We start from the raw sequence: 13,368 nt of genomic DNA on the forward strand, positions 1-13,368 counted from the left end.
ATGTCTCACTTGGCACGTTGAATAGGTTCAAGTGAGCTGGGGGGGTGCAGCGGAAGAGGCGGTAGCAGTGGAAAAGGAGGAGTCAGTCGAGGAGGAGACGAAGGATGGATTAGGAGGAGGAGAAGAAGCGACAGGCCTGCATGCAATCTGTGGCAGTAACCCCAAATCCACACGGGTTATATGGGTTGCCTGCTTGACAGCCGTCATAAGGTTCACCCAGTGGGCAGTAAAAGTTATGTACCTTCCTGACTGTGTTTGCTAGACCACGTGTCTGTGGTCAGATGTATCTTGGCACCGACACTGTGTGTCGAACATGGCCATATAGCTCTAGGATGCCCTTCTGGGAGAAATATTTCCTTCTGGGGACCTTCCTTTGCGGTGTGCCAATGGCCACAAATTTTCTAAAGGCCTCCGAGTCTACCAGTTTATATGGCAGTAGTTGGTGGTCTAGCATTTCCGACAAGCCGGCGGTCAGCCGTTGAGCAAGTGGGTTATCTGGCATCATTAACTTTTTACGTTTGAACATTTGGGCCACAAAACCCTGCCTTTGGGACAAATGGGAGAAGAGAGGAGAAGCAGAAGGATAAGAGGCAGGACGTGGAGCACCGGGAGTGTGGATTTGTGGGTTCTGAAGTTGTTGATCCCACTGGGCTCAGTGATGGGTGGCCAGGTTCCTTCTTAAGGCAGTCGTCCCTAGGTGAGTGTGGGGCTTACCACGACTTATTTGATGACAGCACAGGCTGCAGATGGCAACACTATTTTTGGAGCCATGTGCCGGTATCCTGGGAACGCCAAATGTGACCGTGCATGGTGGATGGCTCGCTCCCGATACATTTGCAGTCTGCTTTTTGCCTCCTGTACACCTGTGAGTTCTGCCTGCTTCTCCTTCTTCCTATCTGCTGCTCTGTCTCATCCTCTCTTCCTCTCTTGTGGGCAGCCACGTGACGTCCATCAACACGTCATTATCATCACCTTCACCACCACTGACATTAGAGATCTCGGAGTAGGCAGCAACAGTGGGGACCACCCTCCTAGGTCTAATCTGTGTACTGTTATCAGACTTCTGGGTGGCGGCCGTTGCTACCTCCTCTTCCTCATCCGATGCCAAGAATGGCTGCGCATCGGTAAGGTCTGGGAATGGATGGGGAAATAATTCCTCTGACTCGAGTGGAGTGGCTATGGTGGTGGTGTCTTTGGGGGTGCACACAGCAGAGAGTGAGGAGGGTGCTGAAACAGAGGATGAGAAGGGTTAAGAAGCGGAAGGCTGAGTGAGCCACTCAATCAACTCTTGTGCATCCTTTGACGCACACACCTTCTCCAACTTCCCATTTAGGCTCCGGACTGGTTCACCTGCTCGAACCATACGACCCCTGCGGAAATGCCTCTTCCTCTGCCTGTCATTTTCAAAATGACCCTGTGACAAAGTCCCTATAGAAGAGCAGTATTTGTGGAAACAAGTATATTGCAGGCCTCAATCAATATTTGGTGGAAGTAGGCATATCAATCCCCTCTAACAGTATTTTGTGGAAACAGGTATATAGAACCCAATAATGAGTATTTGCTGGAAGCTGATGTATCGCAGGCCTCAATCAATATTTTGTGGAAGCCAATATATCAATACCCTGAATCAGTATTTTGTGGAAACGGTTATATAAAACCCAACAATGAGTATTTGCTGGAAGCTGGTATATAAAACCCTTTAATCAATATTTTGTGGAAGCTGGTGTATCACAGGCCTCAATCTATATTTGGTGGAGGCTGTTGTATCACACCCCTCCATCAGTATTTTATGGAAGCAGGTATGTCGCACCCCTTAATCATTTTTTTTGGGGGCAACAGGTATATCACACCAGTTGCAATTAGTTATTCGAATAGTATTTATCCCTCTATATAGCTGCGGTATCTCAGCGGAACCACACACAACTGCTGCACAATACAAATGCACTATAACAGTGATGGCTAACCTTGGCACTCCAGCTGTGGTAGAACTACAACTCCCAAGATGCCCCCCTTGCTTGGTTGCTCTCAGAACTCTATAGAAATAAATGGAGCATGCTGGGAGTCGTAGTTTCACCACAGCTGTAGTGCCAAGGTTAGCCATCACTGCACTATAATATACTTTCTATGTTAAAAGGTATATTATAGGTATATCACGACACTCTATCATTTTTATTTTTATTTTTTTTTGGGGGGGGGGGGGGGCAACAGGTATATCACATCTGTTGCAATTACTTATTCCAATAGCATTTGTCCCTGTTCGGCGTACCGCGAACGAGCAAAGTTTGCCGCAAACTGACAGCCGGGCGAACTGCAAAGCCATCTCTACTCCTGATCACGTAGGTAATTTGACATTACAGCAGTGTATTTGATTAAATTTCACATGTATGTCAGAATAATCGCTTTATATGCAGATAGAGTGTTTAAATATTCGCGATTGCAAAAATCGTTGCTAATGATGCGAAAGTATACATGTAACTTCACATTTTATCTGGTCTCAATAGATATTACTGATTGGTGCACTAAGTATTGTTGTGACATTACAGCACTGTCTGTAGCATGTATTTATAGATAGCAGAGAAATATCTATCAAAGCAAGTGAGGTAGGGGGCGGCACCACTACACCGGCTGGGCACACATGGATCAATGCTGTACGTGGCTGGAGAGGACACACACGATTGGAGGTGCTCAGCTGTACAGGTAAGATGCGAAATAGAGACAATGTAGAGCAGAACATAGACAGCGGCACTCACCCGTGTGTGAGTGCCGCTGTCTATGTTCCGCTCTACAGAGAAATATCTATGTCTATAGTTTAGAGTGTGTGTCCTGTTGGTCAGGAATCAGGAGAAGCTTTTTTTTTCTGACCGCCTGTATTTGCAGGTTCATTTAGAGTTACCCAGGGTGCACCACAGAGAGGCGAACCAGCTGTACACCCCATTCTGTACCGTCACTTCACTAGACAGGTAGATCTATGCTCAGCTGGCCGATATCTGATTGCTCAGACCCCACACACATACAATCGCAATACAATCCGATCTTATAACGGTAACATTTAGTCTAATATTTCCCCTTCAAAGACTTAAATAATTTTTGCTGATTTGTTGAGGACTTTATTTTTAATACTGAAAAAAACCTGGGATTATATGCTTGCATCTTTATCCTGCAGTCCATGCTGGAGCGGGGTTTTGACAGGACCCAGTCCAGTCTGACAAGTAGAGGATCATGAGGGGGATACGTTTCGAGCTATGGCGGAAGTTTAATGGCAGGAACACGAAGATGGCCATACTCAAGAAATGGTCCGATTTGAAGAGGAGGAACTCTGAGTGAATCAGAGAGATCCATGACAGAATATGCCCATGTACAATGCTTACATTACTTTTGTTTCTCTCACCAACACTCTGTAATGCACAGTACAGACATAAAAGTTTGGACACACCTTCTCATTCAAAGAGTTTTCTTTATTTTCATGACTATGAAAATTGTAGATTCACACTGAAGGCATCAAAACTATGAATTACCACACGTGGAATGATATACATAACAAAAAAGTGCGAAACAACTGAAAATATGTCATATTCGAGGTTCTTCAAAGCTACCTTTTGCTTTGATTACTGCTTTGCACACTCTTGGCGTTCTCTTGATGAGCTTCAAGAGGTAGTCAACTGAAATGGTCTTCCAACAGTCTTGAAGGAGTTCCCAGAGATGCTTAGCACTTGTTGGCCCTTTTGCTTTCACTCTGCGGTCCAGCTCACCCCAAACCATCTCGATTGGGTTCAGGTCCGGTGACTGTGGAGGCCAGGTCATCTGGCGCAGCACCCTATCACTCTCCTTCATGGTCAAATAGCCCTTACACAGCCTGGAGGTATGTTTGGGGTTATTGTCCTGTTGAAAAATAAATGATGGTCCAACTAAACACAAACCGGATGGAATAGCATGCCGCTGTAAGATGCTTTGGTAGCCAAGCTGGTTCAGTATGCCGTCAATTTTGAATAAATCCCCAACAGTGTCACCAGCAAAGCACCCCCACACCATCACACCTCCTCCTCCATGCTTCACGTGGGAACCAGGCATGTAAAGTCCATCCGTTCAGCTTTTCTGCGTCGCACAAAAACACGGTGGTTGGAACCAAAGATCTCAAATTTGGACTCATCAGACCAAAGCACAGATTTCCACTGGTCTAATGTCCATTCCTTGTGTTCTTTAGCCCAAACAAGTCTCTTCTGCTTGTTGCCTGTCCTTAGCAGTGGTTTCCTAGCAGATATTCTAACATGAAGGCCTGATTCACACAGTCTCCTCTTAACAGTTGTTCTAGAGATGTGTCTGCTGCTAGAACTCTGTGTGGCATTGACCTGGTCTCTAATCTGAGCTGCTGTTAACCTGCGATTTCTGAGGCTGGTGACTCGGATGAACTTATCCTCCGCAGCAGAGGTGACTCTTGGTCTTCCTTTCCTGGGGCGGTCCGCATGTCAGCCAGTTTCTTTGTAGCGCTTGATGGTTTTTGTGACTGAACTTGGGGACACTTTCAAAGTTTTCCCAATTTTTCGGACTGACTGACGTCGTTTTTCTTTACTTAGCTGCTTTTTTCTTGCCATAATACAAATTCTAACAGTTTAGTCAGTAGGACTATCAGCTGTGTATACACCTGACTTCTCCACGACGCAACTGATGGTCCCAACCCCATTTATAAGGCAATAAATCCCACTTATTAAACCTGACAGGGCACACCTGTGAAGTGAAAACCATTTCAGGTGACTACCTCTTGAAGCTCATCAAGAGAATGCCAAGAGTGTGCAAAGCAGTAATCAAAGCAAAAGGTGGCTACTTTGAAGAACCTAGAATATGACATATTTTCAGTTGTTTCACACTTTTTTGTTATGTATATAATTCCACATGTGTTAATTCATAGTTTTGATATCTTCAGTGTGAATCTACAATTTTCATAGTCATGAAAATAAAGAAAACTCTTTGAATGAGAAGGTGTGTCCAAAATTTTGGTCTGTACTGTACATATACAGTTTTGAAAATAAGTATTTAATCCCTTTACAATGAATACTTAGTACCTGGTGTGACACGTATCAAATCAGCAAGTTACATCATACATCTCTACCTCGCCATGCGTATATATATTTATACACACAGCGAGGTACAGATGTATGATGTAAGCAGCTGATTTTGTGCGTTTCACACACACACACACACACACACACACACACAGTTTCAAGAAAATGTATGTGAACCATTTGGAATGATATGGATTTCTGCACAAATAAGAGGCATGGATACAGAATTATATTGCTATGTGCACATATTTACCCTCCTGGCGGGGGCTGGGGACAAACTGGGGAAGGGAGGGAACGTGAACCCCTGTAATCACACAATGTTCAGAATTTAGACAAACAACTCAGAACTCATAAAAAATGCAAATTAAGTGTGGGATCTATCTAATGTAATGATGGATGGGGCCTTTTAATGGAATGATTGCAGTTTATATAGATATATATATATATATATTTAGAGTTGCAAGAAAAAGTATGCAAACCCTTTGGAATTATATGGGTTTCTGCACAAATTGGTCATAAAATATAATCTGATCTTCATCTAAGTCACAACAATAGACAATCAGTCTGCTTAAACTAATAACACACTAATAATTAATTGTTACCATGTTTTTATTAACCACCTCCGGACCGCCTAACGCAGATGTATATGCATATATGCGTCATCTCGCGAGGGTCGGGATTTCCTGTGAACGCGCGCACACAGGCGCGCGCGCGCGCTCACAGGAACGGAAGGTAAGCGAGTGGATCTCCAGCCTGCCAGCGGCGATCCAAATTTTTTAACCCCTAACAGGTATATTAGACGCTGTTCTGATAACAGCGTCTAATATACCTCCTACCTGGTCCTCTGGTGGTCCCTTTTGTTAGGATCGACCACCAGAGGACACAGGTAGGTCAGTAAAGTCGCACCAAACACTACACTACACCCCCCCCCGGTCACTTATTAACCCTTTATGAACCCCTGATCACCCATGATCACCCCATATAAACTCCCTGATCACCCCCCTGTCATTGATCACCCCCCTGTCAGGCTCCGTTCAGACATCCGTATGATTTTTACGGATCCACGGATACATGGATCGGATCCGCAAAACACATGCGGACGTCTGGAGCCTTACAGGGGGTGATCAATGACAGGCGGGTGATCACCCATATACACTCCCTGATCACCCCCCTGTCATTGATCACCCCCCTGTAAGGCTCCATTCAGACGTCCGCATGTGTTTTGTGGATCCGATCCATGTATCCATGGATCCGTAAAAATCATGCGGACGTCTGAATGGAGCCTTACAGGGGGGGTGATCAGTGACAGGGGGGTGATCACCCTGATCACCCCCTGTCATTGATCACCCCCCTGTAAGGCTCCATTCAGACGTCCGCATGTGTTTTGTGGATCCTATCCATGGATCCGTAAAAATCATGCGGACGTCTGAATAAGCCTTACAGGGGGGGTGATCAGTGACAGGGGGGTGATCACCCATATACACTCCCTGATCACCCCCTGTCATTGATCACCCCCCTTGTAAGGCTCCATTCAGACGTCCGCATGTGTTTTGCGGATCCGATCCATGGATCCGTAAAAATCATACGGACGTCTGAATGGAGCCTTACCAGGGGGGTGATCAATGACAGGGGGGTGTCAGGGAGTCTATATGGGTGATCAACCCCCCCCTGTCATTGATCACCCCCCCTGTCATTGATCACCCCCCCTGTCATTGATCACCCCCCTGTCATTGATCACCCCCCTGTCATTGATCACCCCCCTGGTAAGGCTCCATTCAGACATTTTTTTTGGCACAAGTTAGCGGAAATTTTTTGTTTGTTTTTGTTTTTTCTTACTAAGTCTCATATTCCACTAACTTGTGTCAAAAAATAAAATCTCACATGATCTCACCATACCCCTCACGGAATCCAAATGCGTAAACATTTTTAGACATTTATATTCCAGACTTCTTCTCACGCTTTAGGGCCCCTAAAAAGCCAGGGCAGTATAAATACCCCACATGTGACCCCATTTCGGAAAGAAGACACCCCAAGGTATTCCGTGAGGGGCATATTGAGTCCATGAAAGATTGAAATTTTTGTCCTAAGTTAGCGGAAAGTGAGACTTTGTGAGAAAAAAACAAAAAAAATCAATATCCGCTAACTTATGCAAAAAAAAAAATAATTTCTAGGAACTCGCCAGGCCCCTCATTGAATACCTTGGGGTGTCTTCTTTCCAAAGTGGGGTCACATGTGGGGTATTTATACTGCCCTGGCTTTTTAGGGCCCCGAAAGTGTGAGAAGAAGCCTGGGATCCAAATGTCTAAAAATGCCCTCCTAAAAGGAATTTGGGCCCCTTTGCGCATCTAGACTGCAAAAAAGTGTCACACATCTGGTATCGCCGTACTCAGGAGAAGTTGGGCAATGTGTTTTGGGGTGTCATTTTACATATACCCATGCTGGGTGAGAAAAATATCTTGGTCAAATGCCAACTTTGTATAAAAAAATGGGAAAAGTTTTCTTTTGATATTTCTCTCACCCAGCATGGTTATATGTAAAATGGCACCACAAAACACATTCCCCAACTTCTCCTGAGTACGGCGATACCAGATGTGTGACACTTTTTTGCAGCCAAGGTGGGCAAAGGGGCACATATTCCAAAGTGCACCTTTCGGATTTCACAGGCCATTTTTTACAGATTTTGATTGCAAGGTACTTCTTACACATTTGGGCCCCTAAATTGCCAGGGCAGTATAACTACGCCACAAGTGACCCCATTTTGGAAAGAAGACACCCCAAGGTATTCCATGAGGGGCACGGCGAGTTCCTAGAAATTTTTATTTTTTGTCACAAGTTAGCGGAAAATGATGATTTTTCTTTTTTTTTCTTTTTTCCTTACAAAGTCTCATATTCCACTAACTTGCGACGAAAAATTAAAAATTCTAGGAACTCGCCGTGCCCCTCACGGAATACCTTGGGGTGTCTTCTTTCCAAAATGGGGTCACTTGTGGCGTAGTTATACTGACCTGGCAATTTAGGGGCCCAAATGTGTAAGAAGTACCTTGCAATCAAAATGTGTAAAAAATGGCCTGCGAAATCTGAAAGGTGCACTTTGGAATATATGCCCCTTTGCCCACCTTGGCTGCAAAAAAGTGTCACACATCTGGTATCGCCGTACTCAGGACAAGTTGGGGAATGTGTTTTGGGGTGTCATTTTACATATACCCATGCTGGGTGAGAAAAATATCTTGGTCAAATGCCAACTTTGTATAAAAGAAATTGGAAAAGTTGTCTTTTGCCAAGATATTTCTCTCACCCAGCATGGGTATATGTAAAATGACACCGCAAAACACATTCCCCAACTTCTCCTGAGTACGGCGATACCAGATGTGTGACACTTTTTTGCAGCCAAGGTGGGCAAAGGGGCACATATTCCAAAGTGCACCTTTCGGATTTCGCAGGCCATTTTTTACACATTTTGATTGCAAGGTACTTCTTACACATTTGGGCCCCTAAATTGCCAGGGCAGTATAACTACGCCACAAGTGACCCCATTTTGGAAAGAAGACACCCCAAGGTATTCCATGAGGGGCATGGCGAGTTCCTAGAATTTTTTATTTTTTGTCGCAAGTTAGTGGAATATGAGACTTTGTAAGAAAAAAATAAAAATAAAAAATCATCATCATTTTCTGCTAACTTGTGACAAAAATTAAAAAGTTCTATGAACTCACTATGCCCATCAGCGAATACCTTAGGGTGTCTACTTTCCGAAATGAGGTCATTTGTGGGGTTTTTCTACTGTCTGGGCATTGTAGAACCTCAGGAATCATGACAGGTGCTCAGAAAGTCAGAGCTGCTTCAAAAAGCGGAAATTCACATTTTTGTACCATAGTTTGTAAACGCTATAACTTTTACCCAAACCATTTTTTTTTTTTTGCCCAAACATTTTTTTTTTTATCAAAGACATGTAGAACTATAAATTTAGTGAAAAATTTATATATGGATGTCGTTTTTTTTGCAAAATTTTACAGCTGAAAGTGAAAAATGTCATTTTTTTGTAAAAAAATCGTTACATTTCGATTAATAACAAAAAAAGTAAAAATGTCAGCAGCAATGAAATACCACCAAATGAAAGCTCTATTAGTGAGAAGAAAAGGAGGTAAAATTCATTTGGGTGGTAAGTTGCATGACCGAGCGATAAACGGTGAAAGTAGTGTAGTGCCGAAGTGTAAAAAGTGCTCTGGTCATGAAGGGGGTTTCAGCTAGCGGGGTTGAAGTGGTTAAACACACCATGTAAACATTCACAGTGCAGGTGGAAAAAGTATGTGAACCCTTGGATTTAATAACTGGTTGAACCTTCTTTGGCAGCAATAACTTGAACCAAACGTTTCCTGTAGTTGCTGATCAGACGTGCACAACGGTCAGGAGTAAGTCTTGACCATTCCTCTTTACAGAACTGTTTCAGTTCAGCAATATTCTTGGGCTGTCTGGTGTGAATTGCTTTCTTGAAGTCATGCCACAGCATCTCAATTGGATTGAGGTCAGGACTCTGACTGGGCCACTCCAGAAGGCGTATTTTCTTCTGTTTAAGCCATTCTGTTGCTGATTTACTTCTGTGCTTTGGGTCGTTGTCCTGTTGCAACACCCATCTTCTGTTGTGGACACATGGCCTTACGTTCTCCTGCAAAATGTCCTAAATGGAATTTGAGCCCCTTTGCGCATCTAGGCTGCAAAAAAGTGTCACACATGTGGTATTACTGTACTCAGGAGAAGTTGGGCAATGTGTTTTGGGGTGTCATTTTACATATACCCATGCTGGGTGAGATAACTATATTGGTCAAATGCCAACTTTGTATAAAAAAATCGGAAAAGTTGTCTTTTGCCAAGATATTTCTCTCACCCACCATGGGTTTATGTAAAATGACACCCAAAACACATTACCCAACTTCTTCTGAGTACGGCGATACCACATGTGTGACACTTTTTTGCAGCCTAGGTGGGCAAAGGGGCCCACATTCCAAAGAGCACCTTTAGGATTTCACCGGCCATTTTTTACAGATTTTGATTTCAAACTACTTTGCACACATTAGGGCCCCTAAAATGCCAGGGCAGTATAAATACCCCACATGTGATCCCATTTTGGAAAGAAGACACCCCAAGGTATTCCGTCAGGGGCACTGCGAGTTCCTAGAATTATTATTTTTTTTGTCACAAGTTAGCGGAAAATGATGATTTTTTTTTTCTTTTTTCCTTACAAAGTCTCATATTCCACTAACTTGCGACAAAAAATAAAAAATTCTAGGAACTCGCCATGCCCCTCACGGAATACCTTGGGGTGTCTTCTTTCCAAAATGGGGTCACTTGTGGCGTAGTTATACTGCCCTGGCAATTTAGGGGCCCATATGTGTGAGAAGTACTTTGCAATCAAAATCTGTAAAAAATGACCGGTGAAATCCGAAAGGTGCACTTTGGAATATGCGCCCCTTTGCCCACCTTGGCATCAAAAAAGTGTCACACATCTGGTATCGCCGTACTCAGGAGAAGTTGGGGAATGTGTTTTGGGGTGTCATTTTACATATACCCATGCTGGGTGAGAGAAATATCTTGTCATAGAATTTTTTTTTTTTTGGGCACAAGTTAGCGGAAATTGATTTTTTTTTATGTTTTTTCTCACAAAGTCTCCCTTTCAGCTAACTTGGGACAAAAATTTCAATCTTTCATGGACTCAATATGCCCCTCAGTGAATACCTTGGGGTGTCTTCTTTCCGAAATGGGGTCACATGTGGGGTATTCATACTGCCCTGGCATTTTAGGGGCCCTAAAGCGTGAGAAGAAGTCTGGAATATAAATGTCTAAAAAATTTTACGCATTTGGATTCCGTGAGGGGTAGGGTGAGTTCATGTGAGATTTTATTTTTTGACACAAGTTAGTGGAATATGAGACTTTGTAAGAAAAAACAAACAAAAAAATAAAATCAATTTCCGCTAACTTGTGCCAAAAAAATGTCTGAATGGAGCCTTACAGGGGGGTGATCAGGGAGTCTATATGGGGTTATCACCCCCCTGTCATTGATCACCCCCCTGTAAGGCTCCATTCAGACGTCCATGTGTGTTTTGCGGATCCGATCCATGGATGCGTGGATCCGTAAAACACATACGGACGTCTGAATGGAGCATGACAGGGGGGGTGATCAATGACAGGGGGGGTGATCAATGACAGGGGGGGTGATCAATGACAGGGGGGGTGATCAATGACAGGGGGGGTGATCAATGACAGGGGGGGTGATCAATGACAGGGGGGTGATCAATGACAGGGGGGTGATCAGGGAGTCTATATGGGGTGATCAGGGGTTCATAAGGGGTTAATAAGTGACAGGGGGGGTGTAGTGTAGTATAGTGGTGTTTGGTGCTACTTTACAGAGCTACCTGTGTCCTCTGGTGGTCGATCCAAACAAACGACCAGGTAGCAGGTATATTAGACGCTGTTATCAAAACAGCGTCTAATATACCTGTTAGGAGTTTAAAAAAAATGGCATCTACAGCCTGCCAGCGAACTATCGCCGCTGGCAGGCTGTAGATCCTGTCTCTTACCGGCCGATCCTGTGAACGCGTCTCGCGAGATGACGCGTAGACGCGTGACTCTGCCTGGAGCTGCTGCCTCCGGACCGCGATCCTGCGTTAGGCGGTCCGGAGGCGGTTAAGGGGCGCGTGGCAATTACCCACTCCCGACTCGGGGAGGTAGTGACGATAAATAACAATACAGAACTCTTAAGATACCCTGTTATTGTTATTGTAATGATTAATAAAAACTTATAGTGAATGTCACTGTGGTATTTTGGATTTAGAGACGTTAGCCAGGAAAGGCCCTGCTGCCGCTTTGTTGACTCTAGATAACTTCTGCCTGATCGCACGTCTCTGTGTCGTCCACCATCCATTTGGATATCTTCTCTATCAACTTTCGATGTTCTTTTCTGAGCCTACCATATTGATCACAGTTATCGGCAAATCAGGGTTCCACGCCAGAGAGGGAGTGTGAGAAAGAGAGACCACATCCAAGGGCGATAAATGGATAAATATTTTTTTTGATCGAGTGAAAATATGGGAAAAGCTGTTAAAGCGCAAATGTGTGACAAATTATTGAAGAACAATTGTGGGACAAATTATTAAGGCGCAAATGTGGTACAACTTGTTAAAGTTTAAGCATTGAATGAAAGGAAGTGGTGAGCATTAGTTAATGAAGAATTTAGTAAATTTTATTCCCTGTCAACTATGCAGAGCAGGGGTGTCTATCTGTAAAAATTTCAAAAATGCTATCTGACAATGTAACAGATGATTTTTTAAAAAAAAATTATGTTCCTGTCTTGTATGCAGAGGATCCCCAGTGACATCCACCGTCAATTTGGATATTTTCTCTATCAACTTTCAATGTTCTTTTCTGAGCCTACCATGTTGATCACGGTTATCGGCAAATCAGAGTTCCACGCCGGCGAGGGAGCGTGAGAAAAAGAGATAAATCCAAGGGAGATAAATGTATTACATTTTTGGATCGAGCAGAAATATAAGAAAAGTTATTGAGGCGCAATTGTGGGACAAATTATTGAAGCACAATTGTGGGACAAATTATTGAAGCACAAATGTGGTACAACTTGTTAAAGTTTAAGCATTGAATGAACAAAGGTGGCATGCATCAATTAAAGAAGAATTTCTGAAATTGTATTCCCTGTCACCTATGCAGAGCAGGGGTTTATTAATGCCCAAAATTGTAAAATGTCAACCCAATAATGTAACAGAAAAATTACAGAAATGTATTAACCTGTCTACTTGGGAGAACAGGGGTCTATAAAAAAAATTGTTTGTCACCCGAAAATGTAAAAGAAAAATTATTGAAATTTATTAAGCTGTCAACTAGGTAGAGGAGGGGTATATTACACCCAAAAATTTGTGAATTTCACCCAAAAATGTAACTGACATTTTATTTTATTTTTCCCCTGTCTACTAGGTATAGCAGTGGTACATCACACCCAAAAATTGGTGCATTTCAACCAAAAATGTAACAGCCAAAATTAGATTTTTTTTTTTTTACCTGTCTACTAGGTATACAAGTGGTACATCACACCCAAAAATTGGTGAATTTCACCCAAAAATGTAACGGACATTTTTTTTTCTCCTGTCTACTAGGTATAGCAGTGGTACATCACACACAAAAATTGGTGAATTTCACCCTGAAAATGTAATGGACAAAGTATTGAAATGACATACAATAAAATAAGTACAAAAAAAAATAAAAAATGATGTATGATGTGGAGGTCCATATAGAGTGGGAGTTTAAAGAG

Source organism: Bufo gargarizans, chromosome 9, assembly GCF_014858855.1.
Source record: "Bufo gargarizans isolate SCDJY-AF-19 chromosome 9, ASM1485885v1, whole genome shotgun sequence".
NCBI lineage: Eukaryota > Metazoa > Chordata > Amphibia > Anura > Bufonidae > Bufo > Bufo gargarizans.